The sequence below is a fragment of the Odontesthes bonariensis genome, chromosome 18, assembly GCF_027942865.1.
Source record: "Odontesthes bonariensis isolate fOdoBon6 chromosome 18, fOdoBon6.hap1, whole genome shotgun sequence".
Classification (NCBI taxonomy): domain Eukaryota; kingdom Metazoa; phylum Chordata; class Actinopteri; order Atheriniformes; family Atherinopsidae; genus Odontesthes; species Odontesthes bonariensis.
In genome coordinates this window covers 20,296,656-20,311,305 of record NC_134523.1, presented here as the reverse complement: position 1 = coordinate 20,311,305, position 14,650 = coordinate 20,296,656, and the positions used below count along the sequence as shown (strand labels likewise).

Here is a 14,650-nt window from a genome sequence, read left to right as displayed (position 1 = left end):
AGGATAAATCAGCTGAGCACAGCAACACTTCACACATCACTTGCTTCCAGAGTGCGCATACAGTACCATAGGCATTATAGAATACAGACAGTCTCAACGGGAAGCACCAGTGGATCATAAATCTAAGGTTGAAAGCAACACCCAGGAATTATCTCAAGAAAAGAGAAGATGGGAGAAATTTGAAAATTCAACCAAGTTAATGCCAAATCTTTGTTTTTTTTGCCCTTACAAAACCAGAAAAGAAACGTTTTATTGATCATGTGTTACATAAAGTGTTACAGTGACTAACCATGCTTAGAATAGCACATAAGTCTTGCACAGTTAAGTGGAACGTAAATGCTATCCGTTAAATCTTCTTCTTTACCTGCAGTGACAAGACACAGTGTCTCCTGTGATAAAAGGTTCATAAAAACAGTTTGAAACTCTGCAGCAAGCCTTGCTTAAAATTTGTCCCAGTGGAGCACTATAATACTAGAAAAAAGAAAAAAAATCTCAAGTGGCCTTGAGATAATTTACCCCACAGCTGGCACTTCCACAGTATGAAGTGTATTGCCAAGACACTTCTTACTGCAACCAAGGTCAGTTTTAAACAAAGCAGGCAATTTTTTTTGCAGTCTTGATTTCTCTTCCAAAATGCTCTGAAACCTACACTTTATACATCACAAAATGATTGTGGTTTTCTAACATGGATGTGGCACTAACAATTACAGGAAACATTTTTAGTGTTGAAATCAACTCTGAATTATACCCCTAATAAGAAAAATCTAAATCTTGAAAGTGGAGTTTATCATTGAGATCGATTAATTTGACTTTTTCTTTTTCAAAGGAAAAACAGAAAGGCAGTACAACAGTACACCAACATAAACAAACAACAGATGAAGGAGTTTAGGAAGTGACTTTAGACAAGGCTGAGAAAAAAAAAAAGAAATCAGACCTGGAACAAAAATTACTTTTCGAAATAAGGTCAGGAATGTATTAGTTTTTTTAATCACACGGTCATGTAAGCAACTTGCTCCACTGTGTGTGTAATTGTTAACATACTTGCCTTTTTATTGCGCCTTCATCGGACGATTTCACCAAGGGGCACAGCAGATGACTTTAAACAAAAAACACGCCATTTTTTTCCATCATGCATGGATGTTCCTAAAATGTTTTCTGACAATTAGTTATTTTGACAATTTGTCACTATGCAGACGAAAAGATACATCATAAAGATGTGGATAAATGTGGATTTTATCTACAAGCTTGTCTTCAAAACGTTGCCAACCCTATGACCCTACATCCGGTCAAATTTGGCCCTACAGTTCCTCTACCTGTTAGCTACATATTGTAGCCCGCAAACTCGTGGTGTTATTTTCTCCCAATATGCACAAAGGACACAAATTTAGGACACCCAACACACAACAGATGTTACTCCCTTTGTCTAATATTTCAACCCCGAACTCATTAGTCTCCCGACAACTGCATGTTTTCACTACGTCTTGAAGCTGTCCGTTTCAAACTTGTATGTTTTGTGCTGTTAGCATTTAATCCACAAAACTAGACACTCCCTTGGGTATTATTTGTGATTACCGACTACACACAACTTTGCACCTGATAGTACACAGGGGGCATTGTGTTTGAAGTTGTATCTGAACTTTTTCTGGACCAAAAACCCCAGTCGCCACACCTAACTGGTTCCACCCAAATGTTCCATCAGAACCTATGCCCTTGCAGACAGTACATATGATCTTTTTACAAAAATACTTAAAAACCTGTCCATCAAACTCCTGTAATTAATATACTACTGTTCTTAACTCAGGCAGAAGCCAGTACTCTCAAGATAAAGTTACTGATGGAAAGGAAAAAAAGTACAAACATCAGCTTCAAAGACATCAGGAATCTTTAAAGTGTGAAACAGCAGTTTGACAGACACTATTGACAGTTTCTTGGAAGCTCCTGTGTTCAGTTCTCTAGGCATTATTTTCCCTCTATCTGACCTCAACATCAGTTTATAGCCTGCAGACAACTCTGAAGAAATCCAGATACATATATAAACTCATTCCTTCAGGAGCAAGTTCACATACGAAAAAAACTAATCAGCGCAACAGGAATCTCCATACACAGACAGTGTGTTATCATCAGCAAAATGAAATAACTTCCAACACTTACCTGCTATGAGCTTTGATCTCTGAAACCTTTTTGTTTGAGTTTCAGCCTCTTTCTCTTAGAAAAAAAACTTTCTTACCTGTGTAGAGAAAGCTATGTGTCTTTACAACATTTACCTTTTTATGTTGTAAATACAATGTACTTTTGAGAACCTTCAGTCTAGTTCTTTTCTTAAGAATTTTTCTGTCAAGAGGAGAATTTTTAATTCTTTGATTTAGCTAAAAACGTACAGCTACAATTTTGTCTAGAAACAATGTAGAGCCTGTTTTAATATGTTGAGATAATGTCCTGTAAATGAATGAGAACTCACACCTACACAATTAGATTTAGACAATAAAGTATCAGTATGGATGTTTGTTGGTGTTTTGTATTAAATTCTGAGTGTTTTGTTCGAGCAATACTAATATTAGGCTTTCAAGCAAAAAGCAAAACTTTCAGGTTCTCCCGAACTCTCAATTAAGTAATGAGTCAACTAAAGAAATAGTGTTTGTGCATGTGCACGTCCAAACATGAAATTAATTTGGCTTAATTGAATGTGTGTGATGTGATACGAAACTAAAGGGCAACTAAAATGTAATCTAGGATTCAGTGAGAGTTTCTGCCTCCTCTCAATGTCTCTCTTTTTGGAAATTAATTAACTTTTAATTCAACCTTTATTGGCCGCCGAACATAAAAACACAAATTAACAGGGTGTCACATTTTTATTCTTTCTGTCTCGCCTCAACGTGACTGAATTGACATTTTCTGCCCTCCACCACCCCCCTGTGCTCCCGCAATGCCCCCTCCTCCCTCCTCTTTGCACTGCTGCCGTGGCAACAGAGACTGGGGAGTGATGCAGAAGAAGGAAAGGGTGAGAAGCAAAAAGAGAGAAACAGTGACAGAGAGAGAGAAAGAAAGAGAAAGAAATAGAGAAAGAGGAGAAGATTGGTGAAGATGAGATTGGAGTCTGGGACCAGAGGCGATGTGAAACACAGAGAACTGCAGATTGACTGCTGAGTGTGGAGTATATTTGTGTGCTTGGTTAAATAATTCCTCTTCAGTCTCTGGTTGAAGCTATAAAAGAATCAGTTTTTATTACACTTTTGTGAAATGGCTCTTATTCTCTCTGCAACATGATTACGGTATCACCCCACTCACAGGACAATTGTCCCTTTCACGCAAACTATCCACTAAGCAAATTTTTACTGAAATCATTCTGCAGCTAAACTTTCAGGACAGTTACGGTATATGATTTATGCTAGCATTCATGAACCTCTTCCTTATGTTGTGACTTATTTGCCACATGATCATTTCTGTTTCATTTGTTATTTGGTCTTCCAAGATAAAACCATCCGAAATGTGAGTTTTCTCCGACATCTCGGCTGCTTTCCAGTGTCAGTGTTTAAATATGTTGACTGTAACTTTGTTGTAGTTACTGAAATACAGTAATGATGCTATTTTTGTTCACAAAATTATAGAAAGAAAGCACAAGTTCCACGTGAGTACATGAATGAAATGATCAAGTGTTTGATGGAGGGCGTGCAGACATATGGCCCTGGTGATATTCAAGGAACATCACCCCAGAAGGTAATGCTCGGGGCTAGTGAGACTAATCAGTGTTTCCATGGTCAAAGCTAGAGACAAATACTGTGTGTGGGTCAGTTTGTAGCACAGTGCTCACACAAATGAGAGTGAAAACATTGAGTAAGCTTTGCCAGTTACGATTGTTTTGTGCATGGGTGCCTCATGTTTCTTGCTGTAGAACTACTTTGCTGAGAAGCTTTGACTGCAGCGCATGCATTGCATCAACATATCCCAGCTGGGGTCGTACAATATTCAGCAATGTAATTAAATCAGCTACTGACATTTGCTGACCGCTCAGGTATCTGTATTCGTGGGGTTGGGTTGTTTTGAGCCTGTACTGCGTTGATTGAAAGTTTCTCTGACATTGTTTGCCTTCACGTATGCTATCTCGTGCATGAAGAAGGTCGTTTCCTTTTGCACAGTTCCTGAATATACAGTAGCAATGTTTCTTTTTTACTTCTTTATATCTGTGATATCTTCAGAGAATATAAACCTAGCAGAGCGCTTAGATCCAAGGACTCAGGTCAGCTAGTCCAGACTAAACATGGAGAAGCAGCATTTAGTTGTAATGCTGCAAACAAGTGGAACAAACTGCCAGTGGAGATTAAGAACAGATTTATTGTCACACATACGAAACTTGTCCTCCGCTTTTAACCCATCCAGGTTGGCACCTGTTGACACACATATGCACATGCACAGGGTCACACACAGATGTCAAGCCATTCACAGGGGGGGTACAGTGCCTTGCTCAAGGGCACCTTGGCCATGACAAGGAGGTGGACTGACACCCCTCCAGCTGTCAGTTTCACCAATGTTTTGAGGGAAACTGAGTGGGAAGTGAACCACCAACCTTCCCGTTACTGGACAACCAACTCTAACCACTAAGCCACGTTGATTGCCTGCCAAATGAACTCAAGTTGTAGTGCATTTAAGCCAAGTGTCTTTCACGATGAACAGCAGCAGTTGTTCTTTCAGCTTTTGACATCTGCATGCATGTATGTGCAAATGATCACCAATTGCTTTGTAAGTCTTTTTCGTCAGACTTCTGCTCTGAGCTAAATGCTGAGTTCGATCAGTTATTAATTATATAGATTTGGGGAATATATTTGTTGATTATTACTACACCTTGTTTACTTGTTGCATCGGATGGGAGTGTTGTAACAGGAACATCTCACCTTATAAGTACATCTAAAGGTTTAATTGTAATGTAATTGTTTTTGACATGATTCCAGTCACTTTGTTAACATCTTAGTCCAATAATTGTGTGGAAACATGATTAATTCAAATAATCAATATGCACCTCATTCCTTTGACTGGACATATCGTTTGTTTTGTCTGTTAAAGTTGGGCTTCCTATACCGTGATGAAAAGTAAGTATGTAAACTGAAAAATAAGTCAACAACATAATGTTGTCCAATGAGAATTAAATATTTTTTTCTGTTAGACAGTCATCTACTTCCTAACTTTCTTTTTATGAGTCTTTAAACGACTTCTGTTTTTACCACTACACAGCAGCAAGTAGCATTGGCATTTTCCATGACGCTGGCATGTTTTCACAAACATTCCCAGGATTCCTAGGTTGTTCGATGCTGTTTCTGCCATGATAGTGACCCATTTAATAAACAATGCAGCAGATCATCTTTACGCATTCCCGCTGCTTTGAGCTGAGACAAATTCTGCATTGTCATCTGGGAAATGTTGTCACAGAAGCTAATTAGTGTGAAGGTCGTGTTAGAGGAAAGAGGGTGGATCAAAACCAAAAACACTTGAGCTCAACAGTCACAGTCCCAGCAGGAAAATGGAATTATAAGTCATTAGAAGAGAGTTAACGTGACAATTTAGTTCATGCACAGATTTTATCTTTCATTCGTTTTCAGTCATTTACCCAGTAAATTAATGCATTTCAATTTCAGTTTCTAAGATTAAGAATTTCTTCAAATTGGGCTTTTTTGTGATAAAAAATAAATGAATAAATTCTTTATCTATGTGTCAATATGTTTCTATTTAAAGTGCTCATGATCCAGTCAAATAACTTTAGTTCAGGCGTGCAACAAAACAAAGCTGAGCCATTGTAATCATCTCTTGCAATTGATAAATGCCCCTTATGAAAAACACCCACTGAAACTCCTTTCTGTTCGTTAGGTATGTTTGTTTAGTGCCATCTACTGCGTATCTCCCTTTGTTCATTTTCTCTGCAATTGTATAGCGTGGCAGGGGGTTATGCTTTGTATAGACGTTTTGGGGAGGTTTTGCTGTTGCTCTATGTTCACATGCCATAACAGCACAAGGTGGACAAGGGAGGTTCTTATCAAATTAGTCATCTTTATGACATTCTTCTGTGTAAAGGGTACAGGTAAAATGCAGTTAAAATCTAATTAGAACCAAACTGAAAATGTCAACTCTAATGTTTACAGATAAACTCTGTAGCGTAATAGATTATACAGCATGTACAGTACAATGGCTTGACAGTTGTGGTTGTTTTGCAGCTCAAAGTAGTTTATTTTCTATTTCTTACTTGTTATTTGTTTGCCTGGAAAGGCAGGGAAGTTCTGCTCGGTCGTGTTTACTTTGAGGGGGTCTTGGCTGCTGCTCTTCCAGGCTCTTCTCAGACATTCCACATGTTTCCACAGAAAGGCAAAAACTCTTTTCTGAATGAATGGTTGCAGTAATTTCAAGACAACAAATCAAATTATACTGACTGTAAAATCATGGTAAGGGATCAATTATGTGATTTTTTTTTCCTCAACAGTTATTATTATCCAGTATCTGAGGTGAATTGTGACGCTAAATAACAATGCTCAATGAATAGTGAAATTGTAGAAAACCTTTACATTAGTTTTTATGTATTTTTTTTTTCTAACACCACTGCAGAGGTTTGTCAGTTGTAAAATAAACCCTTTCAGGTGAGAATCTCCCACTGTGGAGCACATTTATGATCAGGCAATGATGGAGAAAGTTCAAACCCGACTCTCCACAGACTCTCCAGTTTCCATGTTTAGGTCTCCAAGACATGAAAATCATTCAATATGATGTGCTCTGAAGTGAAGAAAACAAACCTGTGCATGTGTGTGTGCATTGTTTGTGACTGATAGTCCATCTTCTTGATACACTGCACGTGCTCTGTTCCATTTTTTATATAATGCAGGTGCTTTACTTTGCCCTCAACCTGAAGACTTAAAACTTTGAAAACCAGCACCAAGTTTCATATTTCTCAACAGATTGCACAAACTTCTCTTCGGTCCAATCCCCCATCCTCAGCGTGTATGAGGCGACTGTGGAGAGAAAGGACTCCCTCTTAGCAGGAAGAAACCTCTTACAGAACCAGACTCAGGAAGGGTGCCCATCTGCCTCACCCAGCTTGGGTTTGAGAGGACAGAAAAGAGGGGACAAACACAACAAAAAAACAAACGCCATAACACCAGACCAGGGATACCTGCAGAGACAGAGAAAAACAAGATAATGACTACAATAATCCCATTTCTGCACATAATGTCATATGAGGAAAAAGGAGAGCAAAGTGAGAAAAGGTGTGTCATAGGTTATGATGGACCTTTGTCATTAAGAGCTTTATTTGGTTTCTATATTTGAGTTCTTAGTCGGGTTCAACTAAATGCTTCAGATCTGAGGTCTGCATAAAGCCTTCATTTAAAATCAAATTCCCTTCTTGTACTCCTGAAGGGGTTTATGAGTGTGTTCTCATGTTCTCATGGTGTTGGCCTGTTGTATTTGGGCTTTATTTATTAAAGAGAGATCTCCATGTAACATCTTTTTATTGAAGATAATCCACTGTGTCGTGTTCTTGATGGCAGAAAGTTGTAGGTCTCTCAAATTTGTATTTGAGGGGACAATTTGTTTCAGGTACTTGAGAGAAAACAGAATCCATACTGAGCAACAGATGACTCTGAACTGACCCTGTCAACAGGAAATTACTTTTCTGTAAAACTAACTTGTTTTTGCAGTAACATTTCAGTGCAAGGCAACGGATGGCTGGATTATTTTCAGAGGCAACATTTCTATCTTAAATGCATTAAGTTTGAAAGAGTTGCACAATTTGGTTTGGACTCCTATGTGTGGTTTGTGGAACAAAAGTCTTGATGGGGCTTTCGGCTAAAAGCAAATAATCCCATTGTGTTTGTGGACTTAAAGCAGACTGTCAGTTTCTATAAGAGAGAATAGCTTAGAAATGATGCAAAGAAAACCCTGGATAGAGCAGTTTCCCAAATGAGTACATTTGTTTGACTAGGGGAGGAAGACGAGACAGAATCATTCAATGCCAGAGGTGAAATTAAGTTTAGCCTTTTGTCTCCCCCTCTTTTGACTGTGGTCTGTTTGTGTGAAGTAAAGAAGAAGGCTATTGTGACAAATCCCTGTCGAGCAATGTTTGGGGGCGGCAATATGTTTGGACAAGGGAATACATAACAGAATAAGGATATTTCATAATTGTTTACTAATTTGAGATTTGTACTAAAAAGCAAATAGAGCATACACAGATTATTGTTTCCTTATTTTGGCAAATTACCCCAGAATTACCCCCAGACTATGTTAAAAGGTACAAAGGTGCTGGTTATCAACCCAGTAAATCAAACCAGGATTTTCTACTCAACCACCAAAAGGATTCATGTGAAAAAGCTGGCACCACCATACCATTCACAAACATGGATACAGAGCTGCATATTTATCCCAATGAAAAAACTCGAATCCTATACAGTAATATAAGAATTTGGAAATAATAATCCAGGTAAAAAGATATACAGTTGTATCAGCCATAGCCAAGAAAAGTGGTGTGAAACAATCTACTAATCATTATCACTGCATGTTCACTATGTATATCTGTCAACTTCCACTGCATGTCTCATTTTGTAATGTGTTGCAACTGTCTTCTTGAGGCAAGACAATTGGCCTCAAGCAATCCTGGCATTGTTGCACATCTCAGGTGCGAGAAAAGAACAAACATCAAAGCACAATTTGAATGAGAAGACTCACAATAGGCTGTTCTTTAAGGACCACCAAAAAGATGTACATCTCTTGGGAAATTGATTTTTTTTTTTATTGTACTGATTGGTCAGAAGCTGATGCGTATGTCTTGAACACTCTTAACTGTGTCTCAATAGAATGCATTCTGGGGCAACTCACATATGAACACATGTTTCATCAACATACATAACATCTCACATGGAGGTCCTGAAACTTGACAGCAACAGCTAAAAATGAGAAGTGACAGATCAATTTTTACCAAACTGCAAGACAGCTGACAGTTCAATCTCAGTTCCGCTGTGTGGAACTGATGTCTGTCAAAAATGATAACCTAAGAAAATTAGAGAAAGTCATACTCATCAGCAGTAGCTATCCAACACAGCTTCCAGGATACAGTGCAATTTATTGTTGTACTTTCAGATCTGTCCCCTTGCACCTAGTGGTAGTCAATGGACCTTTCTCATGAACTAGATATGTTTCAGTCCTCATACCACTGAGGATAAACAGGCTACTGGCAATAGGAAATGATTCAGTTGGCTAATTTCAGAGGGTGTACCTGAATTGAATAAACATATCTAAACACTCTCTGTTTGATGTAAAAAACGCTTGTTTTGTTAAAATGAAGACATCAAAACTACTTCATAAGATTTAGGAAATAATTTAGTCAAGACAGTGTCATGCTATTTGAAAAATATCTGAAATATCTGAAAAACTTGTGTAAAATCTTCAACCTTTTCACATGAGGAGTTGGAATGAATTTCTATGGTAACAAGGTCAGTGGAGGAGAAGCTTGATGCTTTCAGTGTTCCTAGAAAAATATTTTCTAACGCATTGCAGGACTCAATCGGATGCTCAGTTCATGTTCACCTGTGAGAGCAAGTTATCTGAGCATCTTTTAAGTTTGATTCCTGACAAATATAAATGAAAGAGGAAAAATCAATAATAAAAACTTTAGAATGAAAGCTATAGATACATAAAACTAGATTTGTCAAAACACACAATTCAGACATGATTCTTGTCAAAAAAAGCTTCTAGATATATGTAGACCTCACTAATCCAAACAAAGACTATGAATATTAGAACAAACAGAATTTATAAGTACATTTGTTGCTGGATACGATTATTACTCTTTTATTTGTCTTTTGACTTTACAGTTTTCTTAAAAGCAGCTTTTACTTGAGCAAAGTGTCTGGCAATGTGAAGTAAAGTGTCAAGGCATGTGGGAGTCAGACAGTTTTTGGTCCACACAGAAAAAAAGCATCCAAATGCCTAAAAATGTGCGTTCAGTTTAGAATTTGCTCCAAAGCAGACATGTGGTGAACCTGCCTGAGGCTGACGTGCCCACATTCATTTCCAAAAACACACAAGCTGATCCAAAAGAGACTCAAGGACAATCATTTCTGATCTGTATTAACCCAAGGACAAGTAGCTGATCCAGAATGGGTAGGACCTGGGTAGGAGATGCCAACATTTGATGTTCTGCAGGCAACACACAAAACCTTTCCTGCATCTGTACAGCTTCCAGTCAGAGGACTGTTTTCAAGAGGGTGAGTTTGAGTTTATAATCTCAGCAACTCCTGTGGGACTTACAACCTGCAGGTGTCCTAAATTCTCATCAAAGCTGAGTCTCCAATCTTCAGCGTTTGCTTCTTGTTTTTGGATCCCGTGCTGTGACGATTCCTATTTGTTGCACCTGAATAGACCAAAAAAAAAACTAAATATGCACTGCTGGTTGCTGTGGAAATGACAGCCATAAGTGCTCAGGGCTATTATAGAAACGAAACGAAACACAAATAAACGAAAACACCAAATGAGGCAGCATATTTGGAAGCTGAGCATTAATGGAGGAATAATGGATTTTAATTAAAGCATGAGTTTCTGGTTATTTCCAAAGGACTTTTCATAACTGACTTGTAAATCACTGGTTAACTGCACATAGAAAGATTTCTTGATTATAACATTGACTTGTGAATAATTAAAAAAAAGATCAGTGAAGCGGAAAGAACAAATGTGATCCAATTATGTAGCCTTTTTTTTGTTTTATGTGCCAGACTTTATCTGTGGTTTATGAAAATATTTACCGCTGGTCTTGTTCACGTCCACAAACATTACATACTTTAAAAGTCCAGGGATTCAACAAATAATATGCTTGGATGCTTTTACGTTTTAATTCTTACCGGAGATCTAAACTTTTCTCGATAGAGCACTGCTTTTTATAGCCATCGACACATCAACCACTGTTGCATTAGTAAACCTGCACAGCATGTCCAATATGAGTAAGAATTGAATCAAACCAGTATCTATAATGACTGGCACACATTATTCCCATTAAAAACAGGAAAGAAGGGATGTAAGACAGAGGCTGCGGCTACACGAAAACGTTTTTCACTGTAAACGATACTTTTTCTTATCGTTTCGCTGTCGCGGCCACACGGAGCCGGCGTTCCCACTACCCCAAAACGATAGTTTTTGAGAACGGATTCCAGAGTGGGAAAGTTTGAAAACGGCCTCGTTTCGTTTCCATTGTTACAGCTAAAACGTTTTTGCGTCAGTCAAACGTTGACGCTGTGAGCCAATTTTAACACTTCTCTATTGTCTCACAGCGTGGCGTGACACAGTGGCGTGTGTACTGCATCGTTTCATCGTTTTCATCCGTTTTCGTCTGGACCTGAGTCTTTACAGCAGCGCGTTGTCGTGTGGTCGCAAGAATTTTCGTACCCGTTTTAAAAAAAAAACTCGTTTCGTTTTCGTGTAGCCGTAGCCTTAGGCCTTAGGCCTTCTATTCAAACTTTCCCACTCTGGAACCCGTTTTCAAAAACTATCGTTTTGGGGTAGTGGGAACGCCGGCTCCGTGTGGCCGCGACAGCGAAACGATAAGAAAAAGTATCGTTTACAGTGAAAAACGTTTTCGTGTAGCCGCAGCCTTAGGGAACAGTTTGAATATATCTGCAGTCTGAGCGCAGTGAATGGAAATAGGTAAACTGTTCCACAGATTGTGGGCCGTAGTACAATTTCTCACCTAGTAAATTTGCTGCACCTAATTTTTGTGTAAAAGCACCTGGTGCTCATTGTGTCAAGTGAAATATACCAACGTTATTCTTAATTTTTAAAGAACAAAGCTTGTTCTGGAAAAAAATATAGGAATTGATTTAATAAAAACACTTGTTAAAAAAAGCTCATGTGTATCAAAAATGCTTCCAATGTGTGGCATGGAACCAGTTTTTGGAGAAAAAAACCCCAAAAGAAATAGATTTCTCTATAATTACATGTCATTTTGTTTCACATTAGCACATTCCCTGTCTTCTTTTGTGCATGAGAGCATCCACACACCAGAACAGATTTGGATTTCTTTGTACATGTGTGCATACATTCATCTTTTCATCAGGGTTCGTGTGTGTGGTAGCGAGCTGAGGCTAATGGCCTCAGTAACACTCCTCCATGAATCATGTCCATGTCAGCGGTCGTTTTTTAAGAGGCAGAGCTGCATGTTTCAAGTGATGGATGCCTCATTTTGCAACAATAGCTTGAAAAACAACATACACGGTCTAAAAAGAAAAAAAAAACAATTCAGGTTACTGCATAATGAGAGAAGCTCCTATTAAAACTTGCCAAAGTCATAGTATGCCAGTTTAAACCTTGCCATCACCAAGCTAGTTTAGAGGAAGTAACACAAATCTTGGTGCAGTATTACTGTTTGTCCTGATGATTTTTTTAAGCATTTCAAAGCTGTCTCCTATGATTTACTGTAGGACGGAAGAACCAAGAAAATCTTTAATCTAGTATCAGGTATGAACTTGCCCAGCCTGCATATTTGAGCTTTTTTTTTTGCAACTTACAGCTGTACTTCTACCAATATGACTTAAATAAACCTTCCTTGGTATTGGATATATTAGGTGATATTATGGTATATTTCATTTATGTTGTGAATTTAAATTTCTTTTTTAATCATTTAAAATAACCATTTAAGATAACTTTATGCTAAAACGTGTCTTAAACTCATGATCAAATCTGGTGTTGAAAAGACAATGTCAATTAAAAAGAACAAAAAGAAATTTAAAGGTTGTTTTAAGGGTCACTGAGAAATCGTGTCAAAGAATCATGAACATGATATTGACCAAAAGGATTATGATTTTAGCAATAACTGAGGAATAATGGAGGCTATGCTTATTATTTTATTGTGAATTAACCAAATGTTTATTAACTAGGTGGCCCTTCTTTTCCCTGATGATAGCTGGGATATACTCCTGCCCCCTGCGGCCCTGAATTGGATTAAGCAAGTACAGAAAATGGATGCATGGATGGATTGATAAAAGATAATAATCATTTGATTACTCATCTAATTTTAAAAAGTAACGAGTTTATTTGTCAGTTTAAAAAATGCTAGATGTAGCCCTACAAGAACTTAAACAAGGGACAATTTGCTGAATTTTGGTGTGAATCTTTTGTTAGTCAGGCACCAAGCTGATTATCATCGTTTCCTTTTAGTTTTTTTTTAGCCTGCGTATTTAATTTTAGAAAACAATGTGAGGAGAAGAGCAAAACTTTAGCTGACTAGTCTAAAGAAACTTGAGTGGTGTTTCCGTTTTCTGCAGCCATTTTAAATGAAGGGTATCTTTGCAGTTTTTGTACATTCCCCCATTCTCATGCCCACGCTGTCAAGCATTGCACAAGCTGTGCTTCGGTTTCACTGCTGCAGCTGCGATTTGAATCATTTGTTAGACTATTGATTTTCAAGGTTCTCTCTCACTCACTGCTTTGTTAGTTTTCGGTACTACAACCGCTTTGGTGTAAGCAACAAAACTCATTAAGCATTCAACAATAACCCTACACCTGACTGATGGCAAGGGCTCTTACAAAAGCTGTCACATGCGATGCATTACACACATTCTATTTTCTTCTTTTCTATTCTAGCTGGGCTGAGCATTTTGTAGCCTTCAGGCAAAGCTAGGAGCAGTCACCACCTGTTTGGCTTGCTGCTGTCACTTAAAGCCCAGAGGAAGCCTCTAACACTTTGTCATCTTCTCTGTTACCTGGGGTCAATCGACCGGAGAAGGAGGACAGACAGAGGAACAGGAGGAGGAGGGAAACGGGAAGATGAGGCAAAGAGAGAGATGGAGGATTTGGTGGGGAACAAGGGGAAATTACAATGGAGACCAGATGTATTGACAGATGATGTTTGAAATGACAGAAAAACGATGTAAAAGAAAAAAAAAATGAAGAAAAGCCAGAGTAGATCTTAGAGTGATGGGGAAGAACCAGTGCAGGGAACATAAGAAAATAAGAGAGAGATGGAGGATAGAAGCTTACTCTGCAGCAGTTCCCAGTGAGACAAAACCTTAATGCGTCTGCACTTGCATATAGAACACATTTTAGCCATCCACCATGCAAGTGATGCCATGTTGGTTTAAACCTGTGAGCCACATGATTAGGAATTAAAACAAACTTTCCAAGAACAGGTACACTGTTTAAAAAAAAACAAAAAAAAAACCCACACTGTACAATTCCATCTGGGAATGTTACATAATATAATACAGTTTATACTTTACTTCTACTGGGGATATTATGTTTTTTTGGGTGACTTTTTAATGTTATTTGAAGGATATTAACACATGTAATATCAGTTAAGTTACCTATAAATATCACCAAAAGTTGCCGGAATACAAGAAATCAGGCTTGAAATTACAAAGGATTGCTGTTGATATTTGGGTTTAATTGTGTAATACATTTTTTTTACACAATATATGAGACATCTGTCAATTAGAGATTACTTATATATATGGGGCAGGAAATGATGGGGGATGATCTTGCTGTCAGTCCCCAAGGTTTGAACATTGAATTGAGAAATTCTGGGGTGTTTCCTCATGTGGTTGTACTTGACTTACTCAGAGTTCTAAATTTTTTGGTGTTACCCATTATGCTTTACGTGGGAAGCGGGTTTAGCTCCTGATTGGTTGATTCCATTTAG

General features: G+C 38.1%; 1 protein-coding gene across 2 annotated transcripts in view; it reads left to right on the top strand.

Annotated features, from left to right (window-relative positions):
• LOC142367499 (glutamate receptor ionotropic, kainate 5-like) overlaps window positions 1-14,650 on the top strand; it is a 242,992-nt gene that overhangs the window by 86,085 nt on the left and 142,257 nt on the right. The window lies entirely within an intron of this gene.